We start from the raw sequence: 12,431 nt of genomic DNA, 5'->3' as shown, positions 1-12,431 counted from the left end.
ACATATAAAAAGAGAAGCGCTAACTACAAAGTTGGGATCTGATTAAGACCCTGAAACTGTGATACTGACACTGTGGGGAATATGAAAAAGACAACTAAGAAAACAGGGTATTTGGAAAAGTATCAGTGCCGAGGACAGCACTGATGTATTTGTCTAAATTTTCTACGCAGTGATCTTATCACCTTTCTCAATCTGCCAAAATAAGCTGAAAAAGGAGTACTCTCAATGTGAAAAGTGGCAGTAAAATACTGCACATAATGCCTTCTCACAAATAACTACAATAGCAAAGAAAAACATTTTAAGATTGGGAAAGTTATGACAGGAGGTAGTGGTTGAGAAACAATCAAAAAAAAAACCAAAAACATAACAGTGTGTGTGAGTCTACCAGAGAAACAGTTTTGAAAAGTTAGAGGGAAAAATCCAAATTTCCCTTTGAACCAATGCTCCAGGGCCAGCAACCTAGTGAATCTAGGTTGAAGACATACTCAGATATTTAAGAACTTTTCAAGGGGAGACTTTACTTCTGTATGTAACATTCACTCAGGCAAATAATAAAATGAGGCAAATACGCTTGATTTCCTTTTTATTTCACCGGTAGTAAATACTTTCATTTAAAGAACTAACTTCCATGAAACAGTTCTTGGAACAGGAGTAATTAATTTCAAAGAGAAAAAACATACACTTCTTTTCTATGCCAAATCAGATCAAATGTTGCCTTTCTCTGAAAAGTTATTAGAACTTACTGGACTTAAAACATTCTATCTTGATCTCTTTACAAAGCCAGTCATAATCCTACTTTGACTGCATGAAACAACAGTTTACTGTTGTTACAGTGCATATAGCAATGGCACACGACTGAAAAGGCACAATGCTGTTCTTCTGCTATTTGTTTGGTTTTGATCTGCAAATTAACACTGTGGAAGGGCGATAAAAGCTGAACTTAAGCTCATTTCTGAAGAAGCTATAAAAATAGAATATAAATTTAGAACACACAAATATCAGTTATAAATAAAACCCTCCTTAAAATGCTCCCTCTATGTATTCCCCTGCCTACATATTCCCTATTCTCCACAGTGACATTCTCCATTTCCAATTCCGCTCAATGGAAATAATTTGCATAGAGACTGACTTTGAGGTCTTCCAGATTTAGCATACGATAGTAAAACAGATTCCAAGTATTTTGACTTATTCAAGTATCAATAACAGTTGCAGGTGATGGGTGAAGGAAAATTATAACAAAGGTGGGGGAAAAAAAAATCAACTTCAGACACTTGAAGTTGTTGTTCAAGTATGCTAAATACATAATGATACTAACTGGTTTTATACGGTTTCAAAAGCTTTGCTTTATTTGGTACTTTGGTGATTAAAAATGAGCCTTTTAGGGCCCTAAATGGTTTGAAAAATATGCTATACTATTTCACAAAATACAGACTGCAGCAGTAAAAAGAAAAAGAGCATCTTATATCATGGCTGTCTCTAAAATGAATTTAAACATCAAATAGATGCAAAAAACCATACACATACATATTTAAACTAGTCTTTCAAAATATCAGGACATCTGTCTTGTAGGAGTTATTGCTCTTGGTGAAAATACAGCAGAACAGGGACTTCTGATAATTAGTTGAGTCAAAACAGGCCTACTTATTACAAACAACAGAAACTAAGATTATTTCTTACTTCTACCTTCTATATTCTGCTTTTTTTTTTTTTTGTTCTCAAACAACAAGGCATTCCCATGGTGGTACCCTGAAAAGCTGAAATCTCTCCTGTGACTTTCAATCATATTATCCCAAGCGCATTAATAATAATATTTCTGACTCAAAGATTTACCTTAGTTAAGTATAGAAATGCAGAAGTGGTATCTCTCATGATTACTATAAAACTAAAAGACAAAAGCAGGCTACAAGTATGCAACAGAAGTGCTACTACCCATGATTAACCTAGTAGAAATTAGTATTCTCACATGGTGCTTCATTGCGCACTTGCAAGAAATAATACCAAATAATTCAATAAAGCGGTAATTAAAAACCTGTCTCAATTCTCCTGATACTGTGGCAATCATGCTCCCACAACCTCAACAGCTGAGCACGGGAGCACTCAGCTGCCTGCACTGCACTGCAAAGAAACAATCCACCCACCACTGACTCCTGTTGTTTCATAGGGGATCCAATTACTGATATCGTTCTGACACTAGAGATTAGCTGATTGCCAGTTCAGTGTGCTTACAAAATCTTATGTGTCACAGGAGGCCCTTTACTTGTTTCTGTAAGACAAACAGTGTTTTTTTTTAAATCTATTAAAAACCCACTAGAATATATTCTCTCTCATGTGTAGCACTTCAGCCCCATCCTGTTGGACTCAAAGCAAATTCCCCCTTTAAAATTGTCGTAGAACTACAGTGTTGTGACAGTAGCAGCAAAAATACAGTTTTAATTGTTCTTTTCAAAGAAAAGACTGAAGAGAAGCAGAAGCCATATATGCCACTATTTTAGTTCTCAGTACGATCATGGATCTTTTTGAAGTCCGAGATCACAATTAAAATTTTTCCTAATTAAAAAATGTTGATAGAACTTCGTACTGGTCTTTTTCCAAATCTAAGAACACATTGGAACAAGTTCTTGTGAAAAACAATAATTTGATTTTTGTTAGAAAGTGCTTTTCTAATCTCCAATACTGTAAATAAAATTCATTAGGACTGTATAATATCAGTCAGTTAAATTCTATTATTATTCAGTTAAAATACATCCCTGGGGCTCCAATACTATTTGTCTGTTCCTGCTGTTGAACTGAAACAAAAAGAAGAAATGGAAAGGCAAGCTACAAGTCAAGTGAATTAGTATTTAACCATGAAAGGTCAGATACTAAGAAAAATAGGGAAGAAAGACAATGATGAGCAAGAAATACTTCTATTTTCTCACCACCAAGACTAGTATTCTTACAGGTAGACATTCTAATGACTCTGCTGATTATTCAAGTGCCTAGACTGTATCTACATGGGAGATACCAAGAATACCCTCTTTAATGCTTCGATGAACTTTACCATCCATTCTAGAAAACGTCTTCATCAGCTGCGACCAGACACATTATATTACTTTGAATATCATAGGATTTTACTGTAAATAACACCTTCCCTAGAGATCAGAAGTTTATATTGATGTGGCAAATTACGTAATGCTGCGTAGACTCAGAATAAAAGAGACTTTATTTGTTTATGCTCCTATATTCAAAAAACCCAGAAGGGCATTTTGCAAACCCCTGTTCAATTAATTTCCACAAATCTTCCTTAAATAAAAATGGAAGTTAAGCCATAAATTTCTGGCATATGATTTTACTCAACGACAATATGCAAATTTTATTTCAAAGTATTAGAAAAATACCTCATTCACAACATATGAACAAAGAACACTGCCATATAACATAAAACCAGAGTTAGATAGTATTAAATAGACATGCTGCATTTTCTTTTAACGCCCTCCTCAGGAAAAGAAAGCTGTGGAAACTTGCTGATCAAAAGTATATTTATCTTATACCCGGACAAGAGTAAAATAAGACATACAATCATAAAATAGATTAGGGTAAAGAAGCCACTGCAGTTCAAAGTTTTTAACCTTACTGCATCCCAAGCACAGTATAAAAATGGAGCTGGCCTAGGCAGGGTGGGTGGGCATGCCACAAACCGTCTTCGCCACCCCGCTGCTCCCAACAAGGATCATTAACCTGCCTCTGACAGAATTTTGCCTAACTCATTCCCAGAATCACCAACAGGGATGCTGCAGCATCTCTAATCAATCAGCTGCTGTCCTTCACTAACCTTACATTTATAATGGTTTCCCTAATGTCTAATTTAAATCTCCCTCACTACCATTAAAAAGCATTATTATTCTTTTCCTGTACCCCACAGACAAAGAGGACAGTTTATTACTTTCCTCTTCACATCAACCTCTCATGTATTTGAATCTCAAATCTTTTTTTCAACAGACTAATTCTTTAAAATTGTGGGTTTGGGTAAAGTTTTCTAGGATGATGGTCCTCCTGGCTGATCTTACTTCAGTCTTGCATGAAAGTCATGGATCATCTAAAGTATAATAAGGAATTACATACACACTGTTAACTTCCACAGAGCTATCCTCTCCACTGCCAACATACACAAATGGTATTTGCTTACTGCACTTAACACTTGCTGAGTGCTGCTGTTCTTCAACTAAAAATGTCCCTCAGCACTTTTTTCTAATAAAACTATCGAATGGGCAATAAAGACAAACATCTGTCTAATTTAAAATCATTTGAACCAAAAAAAGCCCAAACCCCAAATCTCATTAATTTAAATTTTGCACTCTATTTTGCGGTATGACCTACCCTTGCATCATTACATCACCTATCCAAGGCATATTGTTCCTAAAAGGTATTATTTCATTAACTAAGTACTTAATAGGTTGACAGACATTTCACATACACCCATTCTGAGTTGCTATGCAAAATCAGGGGCACAAAACTAAACATTATGTGTTCATACACTCAAAAAAAGGTAAATCCACTAAGCAAGAAATAAATGCAATATATTATGAAGATAATTAGTTCCTTTTCAAAGAGGTGACTATAAGTGAGCTATAAACAACAGGGGTGTTCTAGATTGGAGGGATTCTCTTGCTTCTCATATCTCACACAGGTTAGGTGTCATTGTTTCCCTGGCTCTTGTTAAACATTACCAGGTAAACTTGATAGCCAGTGTTCCTAAGGCAGGGCTGCTGGAGCATTGAATCTAAATCACCAAAATAAAAGTGATTACACATTAATCATAGGTGATTCCTTAGTGTTAATTTTGAACTACATTTTTTAATTATGTCATCCATCATTAAATGAAACACTGAGCCTCTGACTGCGTACCCTTCACCTATGTGATTAGCAACAGTGGGTTTTTTTCCTCACTGAAGCAATACTACTCTATTTTGATAATTCTCCCAAGTATTTTACCATACCATATTGCCATCACTGTGACATTAGCAGAGCACAAGCACTCTTACTAGTCAAAGCTACCCAGGAAGCCTTAGCAGATGTACTACAAAATAGAAATGTACGTATGAGACAACACATTCCAAGTAGGTTTGCCATTCTGTGGCACTAAACATTTCCAACCACTTATCAACTGTAGAGTTGCTATTTGCATTTTGTACTCTATACATGAAAGCCTTACAGCTGCCTGTGGCAACAAAGGAAATGCAAAACTTGTTGGAAGAAAATAAATAAAATAAAACCATTTCCTACGGGACAATTCAAAGTCTCACCTCATCATCCTGAGACATCAGGGATTCTGTACTGCCTCTGTTTTTTATTAATAATGCAGCAACAGTCTTTCAACCACTCTTTCAGAAGACGAGCTTTTCCTTCTGAGGCAATATGAGTCATGTGATTACCTCTCTCATCTGGAGTCAAAGGCTAAAAACTGATGGAGGTTCTCACTATCAACTATCCTATAATTTGGCACCCAGAGAAGCAGTAATAAATGAGTGTTTATCTACTCAATGGGGAATTTAATTTCACTCTCTGCCCCCAAAGTCATTACCTGCACAAGAGGAATGAGCAATGGAAATTTACAACATAATAAACTATTACAGGCTTACTGCTTAAACGGCATCTCAAAATCATTTTCTGCACCGGAAGCCATAAACAAACTATACTTCACAACATGAGAAGAGAAATTTGTTGATATGATGAAACAAAAGGCATTTACATCTCATAAGAGCAGAGAAGCATTTTATACTCCAGATAAACAATTTCTGCTGTTCTCAGTATTGTTTTCCTTGGTGAAAAAAAAAAAACCCAAACATTAAATAGTCCTCTTTTTTTTTTTCTTAGAAACCATTTTAATGAAAGAGTATCACTAAAAAAAATTTGTATGAGGTTTACTGTCTAAATGAAAGTTGAAAGACATTTTCTATCTCGTTGAACAAAGCTTATGTACTCAAAAGGGTAAGTAATATGAAAATATTGTTTAATTAACTTGGTATACCATATATTGCCAGTAAGCAAAGAAATAATATTTTTGGCATAATATCCAGTTAAAAGCATGCACAGAAAATTACTCTGAATGATAATTTATTTTTTTCTAGAATTGGCAGCTTACAAAGGAAGAAATGAAAATATTTGTAAATCAAATAGCACTGAAAATGGTATCCAGTCAGAAGTCATATTTTTATTAATCTTTTTTGTTAAGTGTATTGTGGTACCATTTTAAAACTAAGACATGAAAAGCTATCACAGTTCCAAGCAATACTTCTCCACTGCCTTAATCTTAACAACTAGCTTCTCATCAGTGTTATGCTTGTTGAAGCATGAAAAGCATAATATTTTTTTCCCTTTTTCACATTCGGTGGAGATATTTCAGTATAGAAATCTAGCATTATCTACTCCATTACTGATATCACTGAAGTAACTGTGTAGTCATCCTGTGATCCTATGCAAGAAAACACAGCAAGAACATTAGGTAGTCATTAAGGGAGCAACAGAAGCCACTTACATAAATTACGGTACCGTAATTCAAAAGAATATAAGGACAAGAGATGTTTGAAGCTTAAGCTTCTTTATTCTTCAAGCCTTGAAAGTATTACCTGCCCAAAACTTGGGAAAAAGACCACAAGGTAACTCCTTTTTAAGCTTAAGTGAATGAGTCAGTGTTTCTGTGTTTTCTAAAAAAAATTAATTTTTTTAAGCAGCTAAAATGGTATCTACTGTTTCTTACTACTTTATAGTGACTGGACTAAGTAACTCCTTTAATGTTAAAACAGGCAAACATTATCAACATGCTTTTTTGTTCATTTGTTTTTTTAAGGCACAGAGGAAACTCAAAGTGAGAAGTACACAATCCTTTCTCTAACCAAAGGAAAGGAATTTCTTCTGAGAAAGTTTGGTTTAATGAAAATACTGTGTTTCCTTTCCTAAAACCTACCAACATGATAATTGACATGTTTTAATTTTTCTCCAACTATAAAAGTTAAAGTCCACTGAAAGGAACAGGCAGCTCCAGAAAATTTACAGTGGGAATCAAGTCCTCATCCCAGAGCTAGATGCAAGAGTCCCATAGCTTCCACCAATATGGCTGCTTTCAGTTACTGTGGAAGACTCACACCCTGGACTTTTACAGTCTTGTCTTCAGTTCAGAATAGCGACAATCAAATTATTTGACATTATTGAAATTATTTCTCAGGCAATAAAATAAGTTAATTAGATGTTTCTCTCCATGTATCAGTGGATAGTTTTCTCCACTGTGATGTTTACAGCTGGCATTCTCAGCAGAGGACTGAAAAAAATGAACAACCTTTCCGTGCAAAGCTCAGGGTGTTCCCACAGTATCAGCCTTTGTTTTCTGACTGTATAATGTGGAAATCTTTTTTTTTTTTCTTTCATTTTTTGTGCATATTTGTTTGACTAAAAGACTAGCGGATTTCAGTCTCTAGCTCCAAAGTATGCACTTTTCACTGACAATAAAATTTTAAAAGCTTCAGTTTGCACCTGAGCATAATTGTAATAGCTTAGAAACTATAAAAGAGCATAGTCAAGAAAAATATCAGAAGTGCTTATGAAGCGTGGCTTATATTTTATCAGAACTTGACTAATTGTTTACTAAAGTTTTATTTTTACCAATCACTGATGTTTGATTTATCAGAATACATTTATGCTTAACATCAGCATTCTCTCTCTGTGCTCTGCAGTATTGACTATCTGAAATGGGACATTTATTAAGAAGTCATCAGAAAGGCTGATCCTGGGAGATACAGGAAGATACAGTAGAAAGCAGGATAGATCAGACCTTTATCTTTGTTGCTGAGCCTGAAGATTTACTCTTGCCTTAAGACTCCAAAGAAGAGCAAAAGGAGTAGAAAAAACCCCAAAACTCTGATGTTATTTTCTTAATAATTATTTCAGGACACACTAATTAATCGTGCTCTGCCGAGAGAGAAGCAGACAACCTAAAATTCCAAAATCTTCAAATTAACTACAGGAATCAGAAGGCTGCATGCATTACAGAGGGCAAGCATTGACATTTATTTTGTATAATGGTGCATGTCTTGAGAATAATTGCCACTGGAATATTATCCCCACTCAACATGTCAAACATTAACACAAAATCAATATGGAGCCACATTCCCAACATTTTTCACGCACCTGTGTTACGCCCCCTTGAAGGGTTTTGCCACACTCAGCACTGGGCTCCCCTGAGACACGGGAAGAGGTTCACTGCAGTCCTCCTGCTCTGCACAACCTTGCTACCCAGGGGGTCAACAATGGCTCAGCAAGACCCTGACATCTGTGGAGGGAAAGTGCAAGGTGAGACAAAGATGATTTCTGGTAACTTTGCTGCTCTGTCAGCAAGTCCTGAGAAATAGGAAGCATAAAGGTTGTTTTCCACAATATAGACGACATCCTTGTTTGAAATGATACAGTTGGAGTTGCTTTGTGACAAGCTCAGTCTTAAGACGTGACAGAAATAAACCAACAAGAACAGCCATCTTGCCAAATACACTCAGACTCACACAAAAGCTGTATTTGATAGATCCCAAATTTTATTTTTTCCCCAAAAACATAGTTCTCTTTTGAGCTCATTATAAATTAAGTTTCTCTTCATTTTAGAGCTAAACTAGGTCTTTAACAGGCTCTGCACTTCAGTTTATCTCATAACGAGACATCACAAAAAAACAGAGTTAATCAAAAGTATCAAAATTATGAGGGAAGAAAATCCCAGAAAACCACATCACACTACTGTTTTCTTCAAACAGGCTGTAGCAGATCTCCCTCCTTGTTTACACTCTCATGGTACACTGCTCAGGCAGTTGTTTCTCAGTTAAACATCCCAAACTTGCCAGTCTCAGAGGAGCTTAATTTCCCCAGCCAATGTGCATCCCTGTGAGTCATTGGCACCTTTCAAACCCAGATTTGAGAAGATTCCTATATACATTAAAAGGGACTTGAGTTATAAGGGCGCAGTTCTAACACAATTCTTCTGGATCAGGTATTTGTACATAAACCTGTATATAGTCAGTATATATATATGTATATATATATATGTACATGTATATATATGTATATATATGTTATATGTGTGTATATATATATATATATGTATACAGTCAGAAAACTACAACAGTTGATCATCCTCAATTGAAATTACACCAGCTAAGGCCACTGTCTACTCCTTCTTGCTAATGTAACAAATCAGTTCTCCCAAATATGGTGATTCTAGTGCTCAGAAATACACTTGAATTCCCACCCGGTTCTTGTTCCTGAATATTTTGCTTTATGGAATGGAGCTCAGTTATTCCTTTCTTTTTCTCCCCTCAAGATTCCAAAGCTCAAGGAGAGCATTTTGCTGAGGCCCATGGAAGAAAACCACTGTTAATTTCCATGACACAGATGGGAAAAAGATCATAACCACAGCTCCTCACCATCACTGTCTGGAAAAGATACTACACTCAGTTATCACTGTCAGGATATTAGACATTATCTAGTCAAATAAGATCAGGGAGGGACTATTCAGAAAAGCAGTTCCTGCACACCTCGTTACTGAAGATGAGGAGGCAAACACGACCCCAGTATCATAGGAAACACATATGGCAATTTCTACTGCTTCTTCAAGAAATCCACATCACTTTACTGCTAAAACTTAAAGCCAAAAAAAGTTATTATCCTGGACCAACATATTTGTCTATTTTTTATAACAAGATTTTCAGAAGAAAAGGCATCTCTGTGGAGAGATTTGGTCTCATCTGTGAGTGCATACTGGCAGCAGATCCTCTATGGGGTTGCCAAGTGAACTCACAAACTTGTGAGAGCCCATGTAGCTTTTTGCCTTTGTTTCATAATACAACAGCTTTTACAATCAAGAACCCTACAGACGAACTAAGAAAGCCTAAGGCAAGTTTTGAACCTATTGATTTTGTGTTGTTGAGTCATAATACACGATGCAAAGTCATCTAAAACATGATACCATGCACCCACTTCCTTATCACATGAGATTTTTTCTGGTTTAACCAATGCTTGCGATGTTTCTGAAACCAGATTGCAACTTTTCCAAGATTTGAGAGTATCTTATGAATCTGTGCACAGACAAGTCTTTCCACCAACCACCGACATGCAGTTTTGCTCAGGATGGTCAGTAGAAGAGGGTGGGTGTAAGTTAGGGACCTACGACTAAACACGAGTTTGGCCAAAACCCCTTGCCATTACAAAAAGAGCCACGATGTCTTTTGTAATCAAGAGGATCCTGGATTACAGGTGCTTATGATAACAACCTCTACAGAAAAAGTCTCATCAGAGCCCATGTTATGAGCTTTATAATGGTGAAAGACCAAACAATCTCATCTTGGAATCAAACCCATGGTTGAAGACTATACAAACAAATCAAAAATCAATGCTTGGATGTAATTCTCCTTCAAAGGTCAACTTGAGAATGTAGCCTGCTGAAACACAGGCTTCCACACAGTGCTTTTAAAAAAACATGGTCAGAAAATGGAATATCTCAAGCAAAAAGTACTCTCTAATGAAAATAGGACATTTATATAGATACATGCAACGTTTAATTAAGAGAAATAATCACCACATCTTTATATCAGCCAAGGGTTTCAAAGTGATCAAAACTCCCCATATAAACCCTATTTATCCTGAGCTGAGAAGTTAGCTCTTTCTTACTGCTGAGTAAGAGGCATGGGAATTCCTCTGCAGTCTATCGAAAATATCATTTGTCTATGTACTGGTACCTATGTGAGTAAAAGAAAGCTATTGAAACAATTCAGCTAGTGTTAACTGGCTACAGCATAAAATTTTTTTGTCATGCATGAACAACAAATTATTCTTCTATCCCAATAAACAAGAAATACAAACTGTGGAAACAATTCCTCCAGTCTCATGGAATATGCATTAAAAGGTTCAACAAAAGTTATTATCTCAGACTGTACTTCTACTATTGCATTATTGATGAGCTACGTCTATTGGCATTTGTACTTCAGTTACCGGAAATTAAAGCAAATACTAAATGTCTAAATACAGCATGCCTAGAAAAAATACAAGGATTCCCTTGTCCAAAGTCCCAAAGGGATTTTCAGAACCTCACAGGTATCTTCAGGTCCTATAATTTGCATTCTGCTTCTCAGCTCAGCTTGCAGATGTTTAAAAATACATGCAACAAGACAATTCACTCTTGGCTACACATCTGAGAGGTTCAAACATCTGAATTATTCTGTCTGAGGTCAACTACAATTTATGTGCCAAATTAGGTTGAAATCGAGCTGGGAAGAGCTATGAAATACTAAGATCTCTGGTGCTTGGGAACTTGTGGCTATTTATGACCAATGCACATCCTCTCTGATCTTCTTCCAGGAAAAGGAGATATTTTCAGGAAACAAATATGAAATTTAAGCTTACAACTTGTGAATCTGTAGGTTTCAATCATTTAAATTTTGCTGTGGAAACAGATATAAAATGTGGATTAAAATAGCAAAATTTTGTAAGTGTTCATTGCTTTTTGGAATTCTAGAAGACAAACAGATGCACATGGCATCATGTGCATTTGCATGCCAACAAGATTTGCAATAAAGATAAAATCTATATCACTATACCCTTTAATATAATCAGAAAATATTTTCCAGGAGCTCAGGATCAAAGTATCTAAGAGATATATATCTAAGTGGTATAATTCCACCAAAATGTTCTTATACTGCATAGATACAGCATTAATTATATATATATATATATCTGTCTTAATATAATCCAGTTAGTTACCGAGAGAACTAATGTTCATCCCAAAATGTATGGACTACTTTTTGCACAATTCAAAATTGTGAACTAGTAACTCAAGTGACTCTTACTATTCATACTCTAAAATCATTTCCTACAAATTTCTGAATGATGGATGATATTTCCTATAACTATCTCCTGCAACATTTCAACACAATTAAGGTAGAGCTAAACAGAACTCAAGTGATTCTCCTCTTCAGGGATTCATGTTTAAGTTAATTCCCAACCCCCAGTCTAAAAGCAATCTTTGCTTTCTCTTCTCTTGGAACAGATAACACCAATATTTAAACTACTCTTGGGAAAGGACAACTTAAAACAGAATTATCCACAAAAATGCTAATGACATTAGCATTTTTTTCTTTACTACATATACTAAATTTCAAAGCCCGAGTAGGGATTTTAAGAATCTAAAGTAGTTATCAGCCTTTAGCACTGTTAATCTCTCTCCCACTCACCTCAGCCCATTCCCATCAGCCTCCCAGTCTTATCTCTACTTTTTCCAGGAACAGAGAATAGAAAAATGAAAGAACAGTGGGGAATGGGCCAAGATGCACTTGTAGATATTTCTTTTAGTACTGAAGAACTCAATAGCACAATTCTCTACGTGCCAGCCACATTTTTCAGAAATAATCATACTACCATAAATC

At 35.7% G+C, this 12,431-nt stretch overlaps 1 long non-coding RNA gene across 1 annotated transcript in view; it reads right to left on the bottom strand.

Moving 5' to 3' along the window:
• The window catches only part of LOC113993791, a 104,094-nt gene that overhangs the window by 45,080 nt on the left and 46,583 nt on the right, over window positions 1-12,431 (bottom strand). Inside the window, exon 11 of the long non-coding RNA XR_005565426.1 lies at window positions 8,161-8,302. This is a non-coding gene — a long non-coding RNA (uncharacterized LOC113993791). The remainder of the gene's footprint in view (window positions 1-8,160; window positions 8,303-12,431) is intronic.

The sequence above is a fragment of the Pipra filicauda genome, unplaced genomic scaffold (genome assembly GCF_003945595.2).
Source record: "Pipra filicauda isolate LSUMZ 115617 unplaced genomic scaffold, ASM394559v2 scaffold475_size475193_pilon, whole genome shotgun sequence".
NCBI lineage: Eukaryota > Metazoa > Chordata > Aves > Passeriformes > Pipridae > Pipra > Pipra filicauda.
Note: the sequence above shows the minus strand (reverse complement) of the source record. Positions and strands in the feature narration are given on the sequence as shown.